This window comes from Lynx canadensis, chromosome B3, assembly GCF_007474595.2.
Source record: "Lynx canadensis isolate LIC74 chromosome B3, mLynCan4.pri.v2, whole genome shotgun sequence".
Lineage (NCBI taxonomy): Eukaryota > Metazoa > Chordata > Mammalia > Carnivora > Felidae > Lynx > Lynx canadensis.
Window position 1 is genome coordinate 67,507,536 of NC_044308.2, and position 13,470 is coordinate 67,521,005.

A 13,470-nucleotide genomic window follows, 5' to 3' on the forward strand; every position below is an offset into this window, starting at 1 on the left:
GAATCACAAAATATCCAATTCAAAGCAAAGTATGGGTCAAGGGACAAAGACGGTTTTCTAATGGTTTGTGCTTCACTATGTTTATTATTATTTTTTAATTTTTTTAGAACGCCTTGTTTGGAATGTGAGTACTGTATTTTTATCCTACCAAGAAAAGAAGGTTTTGTGCCTGAAAATATTTTTTAAGTTGATAGAAGCCATGAAAAGGACAAAACCACTAATAGCTTATGTTCACTTATGGTCTTCCTAACCCTCTCTTCTTGGTTTCTTTACAGCTGTTAAGTATGTTTTGCCTGAATGCCACCAAGACACTGAGTACACCTCTGCCCCTCTGCACCCACCTTGAGGTCAGACTTGATACTTGACTGCATTTTAAAAAAAAAATTTTAAATACAAATTCACATTTCCCAAGCATTAAGGATTAGTTTAGATTTTCTGAAGAATGTTCCAAGAAGACAGAGTCCTGCTGGCAGGTGGCAATATATCCTCTTTGCAACCATCCAGGAGAAGAGATTTTACATTCCTTCAGCAAACTCTGATAGTGTTGAACAAACATATCTGCAAAAATGTCAGTTTACTTGGTCTGGGAGGAGATAAGCCATTGCCTCAGATTCCTTCTTTGCATTCCCTTTCTCTTTGTTATCTTGCTCCTGAATTAACTGCTATATTTCTATGCTTAGGAAATATAATAAACTGGGGCGCCTGGGTGGCGCAGTCGGTTAAGCGTCCGACTTCAGCCAGGTCACGATCTCGCGGTCCGTGAGTTCGAGCCCCGCGTCAGGCTCTGGGCTGATGGCTCAGAGCCTGGAGCCTGTTTCCGATTCTGTGTCTCCCTCTCTCTCTGCCCCTCCCCCGTTCATGCTCTGTCTCTCTCTGTCCCAAAAATAAATAAACGTTGGAAAAAAAAAAAAAAGGAAATATAATAAACTGTAGTAGAAAGCACAAAGGGGCAGTGTGGGATTGTAAAATGGCAAGGAACAGAATCCTACTTTATGCTACTTCAGGACGCTCAACTGTCGCACAGCAGAATCACAAGGGGAGCTCTACAAAAATTGCTGGCAATTTTCATTAGTGGGTCTGGGCAGGAGATTCGTGCATCTGGAGTTGTAAATCCTGCACGTAAACCTTTCCCTCAGCAGCCTCTGGTCTCTCCTCCTCTCTGCATATGATTTGTTCCTGCCTAACAAAGCTAATTCTTTTGCTGATTCCTACACCATGATGCCAGAGGTCCTGTGGCTTTGGTTTGCCCAAGCACCAGTTCTGGCTCCCACCCTGCAGAACCTTTCAGAACCATCTGTCAGTTCAAATTACAGAGCAAATAGAAGAACCTCAGTTCTTCTTTGTTCAAATATTGGTCCCACCACTTCTAGATGTGTGACTTTGACCATGATACTTAGAACTCTAATTTCTTCTGTAAGACAGAGATACGAATTTCTACTTCACTGGGCTGTTGTTGGATTAAGTGCAAATGTATATATTGCAACTGTCCCAGTGCCTGGCCCCTACCAAGTCGGTCCCCATTCCCCTTCAGGCAAAGGTAAGGCTAAGAGCCCAATTTGCAGTTTGTCTCTCACCCTGAGCTGGTGTCACCCCCGCTTTCCACAGGTATCTACAGTGTGGTCAGATGAGTCTTGTTGCCTCTCCCTTTGCTCACATTTTTCAATAGCCATTTTCATAACTCCCTATGACAGAGATAGAAAAGAAAGTTTCTGAAATTCAGAGTGGTTTGGCTTACTTGTGTTAGAGTCTCTGGCTGAGAAGAAAATTAAAACTAAAAGCCAAAATTCAATGTTTGTTGTGGGTGTCGGTGGATTTAATTCATCTGTGCCGTCTTAGTTTGGGCTACGCTAACAAATTACTACAGACTGGTTGGCTGGAACAGCAAACACTTCTCAGTTCTGGAGGCTAGAAGTCAAAGATCAGGTGCCAGCAAATCCAGTATCTGGTGAGAACATTCGTCCTGGGTTGCAGGTGACTTGTCTTCTTGCTGTTGTGCCCTCATATGGTGGGGAGGAGAGGGAGCAAGCTCTCATGTCTCATCTTAATAAGGTCACTAATGAGGGACGCCTGGGTGGCTCAGTTGGTTAAGTGTCCAACTTCAGCTCAGGTCATGGTCTCACAGTTTGTAGGTTCCAGCCCCGCGTCGGGGTCTGTGCTGACAGCTCAGAGCCCAGAGCCTGCTTAGGATTCTGTGTCTCCCTCTTTCTCTGCCCCTCCCCTGCTCACAGTCTGTCTCTCTCTCTCAAAAATAAATAAACATTTTAAAAAATTATTTTAAATAAGGGCACTAATGCCATCCATGATGGTTCCACCTTCAGGACTTAATTACCTCCCTGAAGCCCCACCTCCTAATACAATCACATAGGGGATTAGGATGTTAGCATATGATCTTTGCCAGGGGGGGGGGGGGGGGGGGGGGGGGGGGGGATATGACATTCAGTCTGTAACGGTACCATCTGTCACTCCTGTGGCCCTGAACAATAGAGGCTTTGCACTAAGTCGGCACACAGTAACCACATACTAATTTGTTTTCATTAAAATGCGTTCTATATTTTCATTTTTTTAATTTCATAAGTCTTCCGAACATAGGCAGAATTGAACATGGGTAATAAGTCTTAAATCATTGTTCCTCTTCCCCCCACCCCCCCGACTCCTGAAATGTTTCCAGTTTCTTTGTTGGGTAGAATCAGCATCTTCTCTTAGTTTTTAATAGCTCCGTAAACTCTCAGGCCTACCCACCCTGTTTGGAGTTAGTTGGCCTTGTTGCGTTTTGGTTTCGGTCAGTGGAGAGACCCTACAGGATGTGCCTCTGTGGGATGGGAACTAGGGAGAAAATTCTGACAAGCCGAGTTTTTATCTGACAAGCTTTCTCATATGATGTTAAGCCCTCTCTGCACCTTACCAGGACAGGTGGCGGAGAAGCTTTTTAGATCTTTTTTTCTTCTGGTAAACCTTGTCCATTTGGAGCAAAAGCTTCCTTTTCTATCTTTTGCCACATTGTTCAAAGCTTAAAGGAAAAAAAAAGGCATCACAGAGAAAATCTGTTTGCATCCAGAGATGGCTCTTTTGGAAGCCCTGGACTGTAAGAGAGATATCAAGGGGACAGGAGGTCATCTTCCTTTGAGGTCAGACAGGTGTCCCTTTGTCATATTGATAACTTCTGGCTGGGAAGGACATCTGAAAAACATGTTCCAAACATGAAAGTTGAGGCAGCTCTTTACCCTGCCACTTGCCACCCGCGTCTCCACAGGAGTCCCTCCAAACAAACCTCTCGTCACAGGAGAGGCAGGCCCGCTCCTTTAGCCTCACCCTGCTCAGGAGCCTTTGCCAGGAGCACATCCATCCTCCCACGTCTCCCAGCCACTTCTGTGGATGTTTTGAAGTTTATACTTTCGAGATGAGAGAGAAGTCTAACATCTCAGTGACAACATTCAAATGTATTTTGTCCCCTGCAGAAATGAATAAATCATCAGAGCCACTTTGAAATTGGGAACTGAGGCGGAGCTAGACCACATGAACTTTGGAGGCCTCACCAGGAACCCTCAGTGAGGTTCTGAGTGAAGCTTTTGGAGGGCAATTTATGTAGACATGCCATGGTCCTGCCTGTGACCTTGAAAGGGCATAGGTTCACCATTTCCACTAGTCAGAAGGCCCAGGGATGAACCTCTCTGAGAGAAGGAAAAATAATTTATGAAATCCATATTTAAATAATTATGACAGACAATTTAACTGAACATTTGCTCTGTACCAGGTACTATATTAAGTGCTCTTATAAGCATTATCTCATTGAACCCCCCCCCCCCCACCAATCCTACGATTTCTTCATTTACAGATGGGGCAACAAATACAGTACACTAGAATGTGTATGCATATGCGTTGTTTGTAGTGGTCATAGACTGGAAACATCATGACTCTCCATTAATAGAGAAATAATTAAATATGCTGTCTAGTAAGAAAGCAGTTTACAGTATAATACTGATTTCCAAAACTACCTTTTTTAGCCAGAAGGAAAGAAAAAAGGATCAAAAGAAATTTGGATACAATTAAAACTGAACGCACAGTAGGACCTAGGAAGCCCGCTTCCTCTCACGGAAAGCTCTTGACCTGTCTAGACCAGCTTCTTGGTCCTTTCGAAGCTCTATGTTTGTTTTACTGCACTGACAAGCATAGTACCCTCTTAGAAATGCTGACACAATATCTAGGGAGGTGAACAGGCAGGCTGACAATGTAATTTAGCATCCAAATAGGGACTCTTTTGAGAGTAAAAGGGGGTGCTATGGATAACTGCCCCCGAGCAACAGGCATAACCCAGGAGCATCCTGAGCAGACAGTAGCCTACACACAGGACACCTATGGAGAGCAAGCCCCAGCCAAGCCCACCAAAGGCTGTGACCTTGAGTCCAGGTTCTGCCCCTCCCTTGGCTCCAGAGCTACAACCGGACCTAACATCCTCTTATTCATCACATTTGCAAGCATTACGTCTCTTTCCCTCTCATCCCCTGACTGACTTCAGGTACCTTAGCCCCAACATACCCTGTGGGGTTAACAGCTTCCACTCATGTCTCCAAGCAGATGAGATCATCCTCCACCGAAGGCAAGTGGACCCACAGATTCTGTCTCACTCTCCTCTGCGAATCCCTCCGTACTCACCACTGTGCACAGAGACCGACAGCAGGGAGGACAGAGCAGATGCCTGGGACTCCATGAGGAAAGGAGCCCTGCTCACAATCCCCTCAGGGTTGCTTGAGAAGACCAGGCAGTCCAACGTTCCAGGGGACTGAAGAGAAGACAGAAAGAGGCTGAGGAAATCCAGAAAGTAAAATGCCAAACTCAGTTCCACTCAAATTGTCTCAATCATTTGTCAAGAAGAAAGCACAGGGCCCTGACCCTAGAATAAAGCAAATCTTCATTTCGTCTTCTTCAAAATGAAATAAAATGCAGATGGGAGATCCATCCCTTCCTCTCTTTGCTCACCCACCACTGCCCCATATTGCGTTAGTCACTAGAAGCCTCTTATGCCACATAAAACACAGCCCAGGAAAGGCCAGGCCCATTAAACCAGGAACATGTATTTATGTCCATTTCATGGGGTCCTAAGGAATCCTATTTTCATGGAGTACAAAATGTCATTTCAAAATAATCGTGCAAATGATTTCCTAAATCCTCTCTCCCTCACCTTTCAATGGTTATTTCTTGTGCTGTGAGTTGCGTGGCTGAGTTGAAACAAATGCTAAATGTTTTGTCCCAAATAGGGAGACGTGGCAGAAGCCCTTCCTTACTCAGCTGGTGTTACCTGAATCAACATGCAAGTCAAATCCTGTCCGTGGCAAGAGAACAGCTTCCTGTGGTCAATGCCACACATGACAGCTTTAAACAGGAGCTGGGGGAACGTCAGAAGGGCACCAAGAACTTGGCTGCTCCACCCCAAGTCCTGTGCTCTGAGTTACACTCCCACTCTAAGGCTGAGAGTGGATGCAGGACAAAGGGATTTGAGGAAAGTCTCATTGCACCCTGGAGTGGGGGACAGAGGAAGTTAAGTGGACAGACAGAGTGACCAGTGCTCTCCTTCCTCAGGCACCAACCTCTGTGCTTTATGAATAATCATTAACACAAATGGCTGAGCTGTCTTCTGTACCTTTAGTCATAGCTGGGTACAGAGGAAGATTCACAGAGACATCTACAGGTCATAGTTGGAACTGGATTAAAATAAAAAATAACATCGTGTCAATATTTTAACGTGTATGATTCCATCAAATGCTAAGATCAATTTATTGGTAGTTAATTGGAGTCAATTCACTAGGAAACAGTTTGTCAATGTGCAAATTTTTCAGTGTGGGAAGAAAAGAAAATTGACATTTGTCGAGCATTTACCACATGACAAGCCTGCGTTGGGCAACTCTACATTCAGACACCACTTAATTTCAGACCAAGAGTCTAGTCAGCAGTATTAAATCCATTTTACAGACAACCGTGACTCAGAGATGTTAAGTGACTTGCTCAAGTTCCCACAGGGAGGGAGCAGAATGCAAGAGCCAGGATCAAACCTAGATCTATGTGAGGCTACAGCCCACCATCTTCCCACCATCCCAAAGCGGCCAGAAGTTTTCAAATATAACTAACTATATAGAGGGTTATTGACAATCATATTTTGAGGTTGTAATTTACTCACTTTTATTATCAGATGAGTAAAAAGAAAATTGGTATTAGTAAACAAACATCTTTGGTCAACTTTCAACTGCTGCGTAGCAAGGAGAAAAATAACTAAAAGTCCAATCTGGTCTAAACCGTGGCCCAATGCAACCATTTAGAGTCCCCTGGTTTAATGCTCCACCTTTCTAGATAAAGGTACTTGGTGATTCCTTCGTCTTCCACCTCACTTCCTGGCTCCTCCCCAAGATGGCATCTGAATACATGAATATACATGGGGTTGGGCTGTCATTCCAAAACTTTGCATCCTCATGGTAGGACGGGTCAGAAGTCCCAAGCACGACATCCCCTAGCTCCCTGGTCTGCAGGACCTTGACACTGGGCACCTAGTTGCTGTTTCCTAACGTCTGCTGTTTCTGCTGCTTGTAACTTGTCCTCTGGCTTGTCTTCAAGGTTGGCCAGAGCCCAGCGGTGCCTCCTGGCTACCTAGCGGTCTCATCTTCACTCTTCCTGGGGGTCTTGCTGGAGAACCTGGGGAGCTCTTCCTACAAATCTCATTTGGGCTCCAGACCAGTGCTGCCCTGAACTAAAAGGTGATTTTTCAGAGTGCCTGGGTGGCTCCGTGGGGTAAGCATCTGACTTCGGTTTAGGTCATAATCTCACAGTTTGTGAGTTCGAGGCCCACATAGGACTCTGTGCTGTCAGCTCAGAGTCTGGAACTTACTTTGGATTCTGTGTCTCCCTCTCTCTCTGCCCCTCCCCTGCTTTCTCTCTCTCTCTCTCTCTCTCTCTCTCTCTGTCTCTCTCAAAAATAAGTAAACATCAAAAGAATAAATAAATAAAAAGCGGTTTCTCTTCTCTCCCCATCCCACCTCCCAGATTTATACACTAACACACATAGACGCAGACATGCCAGGGACCTCACTGAGCCCTCTGCAAGCTGTCAGCCTTAGTATTCTTCCTGGATACATGGGCACCCCCAGATACCTTCAGGGTATCATGGAATCTGGGTGATTCCTCTGAAGGACTGAATTCAGGCCGTTCCTCAATTTCCCCTTATGTGGGAGTGGAGAGTGACCTTGAAAATGGCAATGTCTGGGTTCAAAGATTACTGGGAGGGTAGACTCGGGATTTTGCCTTGAGGAGAGATTAACAAGTGGCTGGAGGGAGGGCAGGGGCATGTGCTGTTTCTGTTTATGTACTAGAGTGGCTTTGCTTTTATACTTGAATTCATATCTTTGTCTTAGTGCCAACTAAAATAACCATGTCTTTCTATGAGTCCTATGATAGTGTGCTTACTGCAAGCCAACTGGGCCGACATAAAATAAGCCTTATTGTAGGGCTGGCCGCCCCTCTCGCCACAGCCTTCCCCCCCCCCAGAAGAGGCCAAGGCACCTGCTGTGCACCCCCCCCCCGGCTCACCCCACCCCCACCCCGCAGCTTCAACACTGGAGGTTGTGTTTTGTGCCTGGCAGGTCTGCGATAGAGAGCTTTGATTGTCTTTGACTGTCCGATTTAAGCTGCCCGATGTCTGATTTCAAACAGGTAAACCTTTTTCTGAGAAACAAACTACAAAAATACCAGATATATAAATGTCCAGTATGAGAAAATGTCTCTTTTCTCAAAATGTCACTTCACATTTTATTAAAGTAACCAGATGCTTCCAAAATACATCCAAATTTTCATGACTGCCTTTACTTAAGTATCCAAATAAAAGAGTTCAGGCTATTGTGGAATGGTCAGAAAGGCCCTTCCCAGGGCTTCAAGTTCCATGGTCACCTCTCACTTGAAATGTCTTGTTCCCACTAAGCTCTTGGTGATACCAGCTCAGCACCTCAGTGCTTGAAGCCACTGCCCTGTCCCCTCTGCTCTTAGCCACTTTGCCTCATCCCCCAAAGCTCTACTCATGTAAGAATGTTGTACATGCCAGATTTTCTTAGTTTGGGGAATTCATTCATTCACAAATATTTATTGAGCCTCTACTATAGACTACACCCTGTTTAGGTTCTGGGGATTCAGTAGCAAACAAAAGAGATAGAAATCTCTGCCTGTGTGGAGCTTATGTTCCAGAGGAAATGCTCAGAGAATAGACACAATAAATAGGACACTATAGAGTGTGTGTGGTACTAATAAACACACAGAGAAAATTAAAGTAGAGAAAAGGGAAGCAGAGTGCTGGGGTTGGGGGACGGGGCGGGGCGGGGAGTTGATTTTTCAAATGCATGACCCAAGCAGGCTACAGCAAGGAGCGTTTGCATTGAGTAGAGGAGGTGCTGGAGAAAGCCATGCCCATATGTGGGGGAAGGATGTCCCAGGCGGAGGGAGCAGCAAGCGCACAGCCCCCGAAGGAGGAACAGTCTGAGGCCAGTTTGGCTGCAGTGGGAATAAATGAGGAAAGAGACAAAATGTGGTCAGAGGGGTTGCAAATGTGTTGTGAAGGCCAGTAGGTCGGTGTGATGGCTGACTTTCACTCACAGTGAGTTGGGAAGCAGTTGCAGGCTTTGGAGTAGAGGAGTGCCAGAACCTGACTGTACTTCGGAAGGATCATCTATCTGGCTTCTGGGGTGGGAGGAGACTGAGAGTGGCAAAGGTAGAAGCTGGATGATGAATTTGGAGGCCATTTCAACTGCACACGTTAGAGCTGGTGACGGGAACCACTGTCCAGCAGTGTGGTGGTAAGGAGTAGACATAGGTTATAGATATATACTGAAGGTCTGCCAACAGGGTTTGCAGATGGATCAAATGCAGATGCAAAAGAATGAGAGGAAGCAAGGATGAGACCCAGGTGTTTGTTCTGCGCCAGAGGAAAGATGGGCCTGTCATTTGCCGAGACGGGAGGACAGTAGAAATAACACAGCTCAGGAAAGAACATCAAGTTGAATGTTAGGCATAAGAATTTCACCCCAGCTGTGTCCCTCCAGAGTCTCCGCCTCTGGCCTTGCTGTTGGGCTCCTCTCCCTCCATATTCTTTTTTTTTTTTTTTTTTTTAGTTTATTTATTTATTTTGAGAGAGTGTGTGCACACAAGTGGAGAAGGGGAAGACCGAGAGAGGGAGAGAGAAAACCCCAAGCAGGCTCGCACCACCAGTGCAGAGCCCAACGTGGGGCTTGAACTCAGGCATCATGAGATCATGACCTGAGCTGAAGTCAGACACTTAACCGACTGAACCACCCAGGTGCCCCCCACTCCATATTTTTTTTCTCTACCCACTCCTTTCAAGGTTCCAACTACATACCTTGAGCTGCTGAACCCTGAAACTCCAAAATTCCTGGTATTTTATATGTGCCAATGAACAACTGAGTTCTTTTTATGTGATGAAAAAACTGAAGAAAGTAAATTCTCAGACAAATCGTAAGAAACATTGGAGTTTTTGTTCAAGCTTACTGCAAGCCAAGCCAAAGGATTCTCTCTTGGGAGAAATATGTATGGAAAAGAAAGAAAAAGAGTACTCAAAGGAGGAAGAAGAAGTTACAAGAAAGAAGACACAGAGGAAGGCAAATAAACGAAAGCCTGGTTGAAGATGGCCTGCTCCACACTGTCAACAGGTGGGTGGCCAACCCACTTCCCAGAAGAGGCCCTCAACTCAGTAACACATGCAGTGTCCAGCATTTGATTAGGAATGCTAATTACTTCCCATAACAGGCCTAAGACCTTTTAAAGTAAGTAAGAACATTTCTGTCCCCAGGCCATGTTCTCTCTCACTTGTTTTTCCTCTCTTTACTCACAACTAATAAACCCCGTCAAGTTTTTAAATTAAAAAAAAAAAAACAGGAAATAGGTATTTAGGCAATACCAAAGAGACATGGGCACTACCCCTTCGCTACAATGCACTCAGTGACAAGCCTTTCTGTGTGTCTAGCCATCATTTCATTCTTCTAGTACGTTGTGCCCCAATGGAAAGGTTTTCACTGACATATTACGGTCTGACTTCTATCTGCTTACTGTAATGCCATTGCTGCCCCTCCAATCTGCTTTTTTGTGCAAAGGGCTCTACTGGCTGTGGGCTCTAGAATAGCAGTTTGACCAGGCAAGCAATGAGAACACCAACAGCTTAGAGAATCAATCCTGTTGGCGTCGTTTTATTTAAATCTTCTATTAAAGAGAGTTCCTGGGGTACCTGGATTGCTCAGTCAACTTAAGCATCCGACTTCGGCTCAGGTCATGATCTCACAGTTCATGGGTTCAAGCCCCTCATTGGGCTGACAGCTCAGAGCCTGGAACCTGCTTCAGATTCTGTCTTTCCCTCTCTCTGCCCTCCCCCACTCAGGCACTCTCTCTCTCTCTCTTTCTCTCTCAAAAATAAATCAACATTAAAAAAAATTTCAAGAGCATTTGTAACATATGCCAAAAGTAGGCAGAGGATGATAAACTTTTGTATACCCATAACCTAGCTTCAATAATTGCCAACTCAGGCTTATCATATTTAATCTCTCCTCACCCACTTCTCTTCCTCTTGTATTATTTTGAAGCAAATCCCAGACATATCCTTTGGTCTGCAAACTTTTCACTGTGTATTTCTACACCATAAAGTTGATTCTATATAAACTTATTACCATTGTCACAATTTAAAGATTGGGGCGCCTGGGTGGCGCAGTCGGTTAAGCGTCCGACTTCAGCCAGGTCACCATCTCACGGTCCGTGAGTTCAAGCCCCGCGTCAGGCTCTGGGCTGATGGCTCAGAGCCTGGAGCCTGTTTCCGATTCTGTGTCTCCCTCTCTCTCTGCCCCTCCCCCGTTCATGCTCTGTCTCTCTCTGTCCCAAAAATAAATAAAAAACGTTGAAAAAAAATTTTTTTAAAAAAAGATTAGCAATAATCCCTTAATATCATTATATTTCCAGTAAGAGTTCAAATTTTCAACTGCTTCTTGAATGTCATAATTTTATTTTGCAGTGTGTTGGAATCAGGATGCAAATAAGGTCTACATGCTGTGATTGATTGGTAAGTCTTTTAAGTGTTTTTATAGGTTCTCTTTCTTCTCTCTCTCTCTCTGCCCCTAGTCCCTGCAAGGTGTTTACCGAAGAAACCATTTGGAGTCTTATAGAATTTCTCAAGGTCTGGACATTAACATGCCTTTGTGGTATGCCTTCTTGGAAATTGGTAGGTAGAGCTAGACACTGCTGGCTTGTTTTTAAATTACATTTGTAGCTTACTTTAGCACTATTTCTGTTATGAAATGTTACTATTTCTCCAAATAAGTTGCACTTGTCCAATTTTCATGTGTTTCAAAGGGTACAACATTCTTTTAAGGTAAGAAATAGCTTTATTCCAAAAGGGCTTACCACCTTAAATCAAATTTTAAGGAAAAAAAAATTATTATTTTAGAACAAAAAAACCAATGATAATGTTTTGGCACAAAAGTTATATTCACAGTGAGAATAAAAATTGTCCCAAACCTGGTCTAGGGCAGAACTTTTTTGCATGATATAATTCACAACCTCCTCTGGGATGTAATTGGTGTTGCTGTTAAAATGCTTGAGCGATTTCCTGATAGACCTAAATAAGATTAAGGACTTCTGGGAAGCCAGGGTTACCCACCCAGCTGACTGGCCAGCCTAATAATCTTTAACCAGACATGATTTTTTCTTGTATCCAGTTTAACAATGATTAACCATTCACTTTTTTTATAGAATCCCTAAAGAGAATATTGAATCGGCACACTTAAAGGTTTCATCCCTTGTGGCCAGCTTGAAACAAAATTTTGGCCCAAACTTATAATCCATTTGTCTAAGAAGGTGTTTTAACAACATTTAGGAAGAAATATTGTAAATTTTTTTACTACGTTGTGTGGGTAAGAAATTTCATTGAAAGGTATTGAATGTATATACAAGAGTCCTTAAGTATATGGAAAATTGGTTTCTTTGAAAGCTGTGGGCACTTTGACTAATGGAGAGAAATTTCTTCTTTGGATAACATAATTCAAACTTAGCTGTTGTCATGCAGTAAAAGATCTTCCTTCAGATTCTTTCTATGAGCAAACTGGTGCCTTGACCATGGGATCCAAGTGCCCTGAGGAAACAACATCTCTTCATAGGTGGAAACAGGATTAACATCATGATTTAATTATTATACCAAATACATCATGGATAATCTATGGCCTTTAATAAACCTAACAGTTAAAGGCTGAACTGGTAAGAAATGAACTTCATTTCTGCATTTAAAAAATACATTTAATCCAATGGGAAATAAAAATGAATGCTGGGATAAAAATTTAAACTTGATCGTAAATAAATAAAAATTGAATGAAATATAATAAAAGAATAGGTTGTGTATTTTATGTATTGTGTATTAATATATATTTTAGAAAATTATTTTTTATCATGTCTGTACAACAACTTTGTTGACATTATCTGGAAACTGTTTTAGTTACCAAGGAAAGATAAATGAGCCTTTAAATGTACATAATACCATAGAGTGAAACCCATATTCCTATACCTTTTGGGATGCTAGATTGTGCCAAATGGCTCAAGGTGGCTCTAAATTAGGCTCTAAATTAGACCTCAAGGTTTGAGCAGAGCCACCAATGACGGGTTGGGCCTCACCCTATCCAAGGGTTGACCGGCTAGTAGTTTTCACACAGGATTTATGTTAATAAGCAAAATAGCAGACCAGCCCGGGTAAATTATACTGGCTTATCTGCTTTCATCAGCCCTGAGTCTACACCAAAAGAGAATGAACTCTTGTATTAAGGAAATTGCATAACTATTTCACAGAATTTTTAGACAGATTAAAAGCAATGATGTATATAATATACTTAGCACAATGTTCAGTGGAAACAGGAGGTACTTAATATTTATTATTTTTAATATATTAAATTGTTAATAAGTGTATTAGATTATTATTTAATAGACTAAATTAATCGTATTTATTAGCTCCTTCTCTCTCCCAAAGTCAAGATTCACATGTACGCAGGGTCAGGGACTGTCAGTGAGGAAAGCATGATATAACCAAAAGAATTATGTCTGAATAGTGCTTTATACACTACAAAATGCTTTAATATGCATTATTACACTTGGACCTTAGCTCACCAGCAACCACCCAAAGTGCTCTGTGTGACAAAAGTAAGTACATGCAGTTTATGGGTCACTGGGAACCTGGTAAAGAAGGATGTTATATTGTAGCCACACTCCTAGAGGAGGTCTGATGTCTGAGGGCTCTGACTCTCAGGTAACACCCACAGTCCAGGCCTCACCCCACGTCTCACAGTCACAAGACTCCAATCTGGGCAAACAAGTGGAGGGATTTCGGGAACAGCAGACTTCCAGCGCTAAAACTGGGAAAGTCTCTAGCAAACCATGATGGTCAGTCACCCTAAGTCTAAGAGA

The 13,470-nt window shown here is 43.3% G+C and overlaps 1 long non-coding RNA gene across 1 annotated transcript; it reads left to right on the forward strand.

The window, feature by feature from the left end:
* Window positions 1-7,637: 7,637 nt before the first annotated feature.
* Window positions 7,638-12,336, forward strand: LOC115517146. Its single transcript, XR_003969736.1, has 3 exons — window positions 7,638-7,692; window positions 9,368-9,692; window positions 11,039-12,336. It is a non-coding gene; the product is annotated as an uncharacterized LOC115517146 (long non-coding RNA).
* Window positions 12,337-13,470: the final 1,134 nt, after the last annotated feature.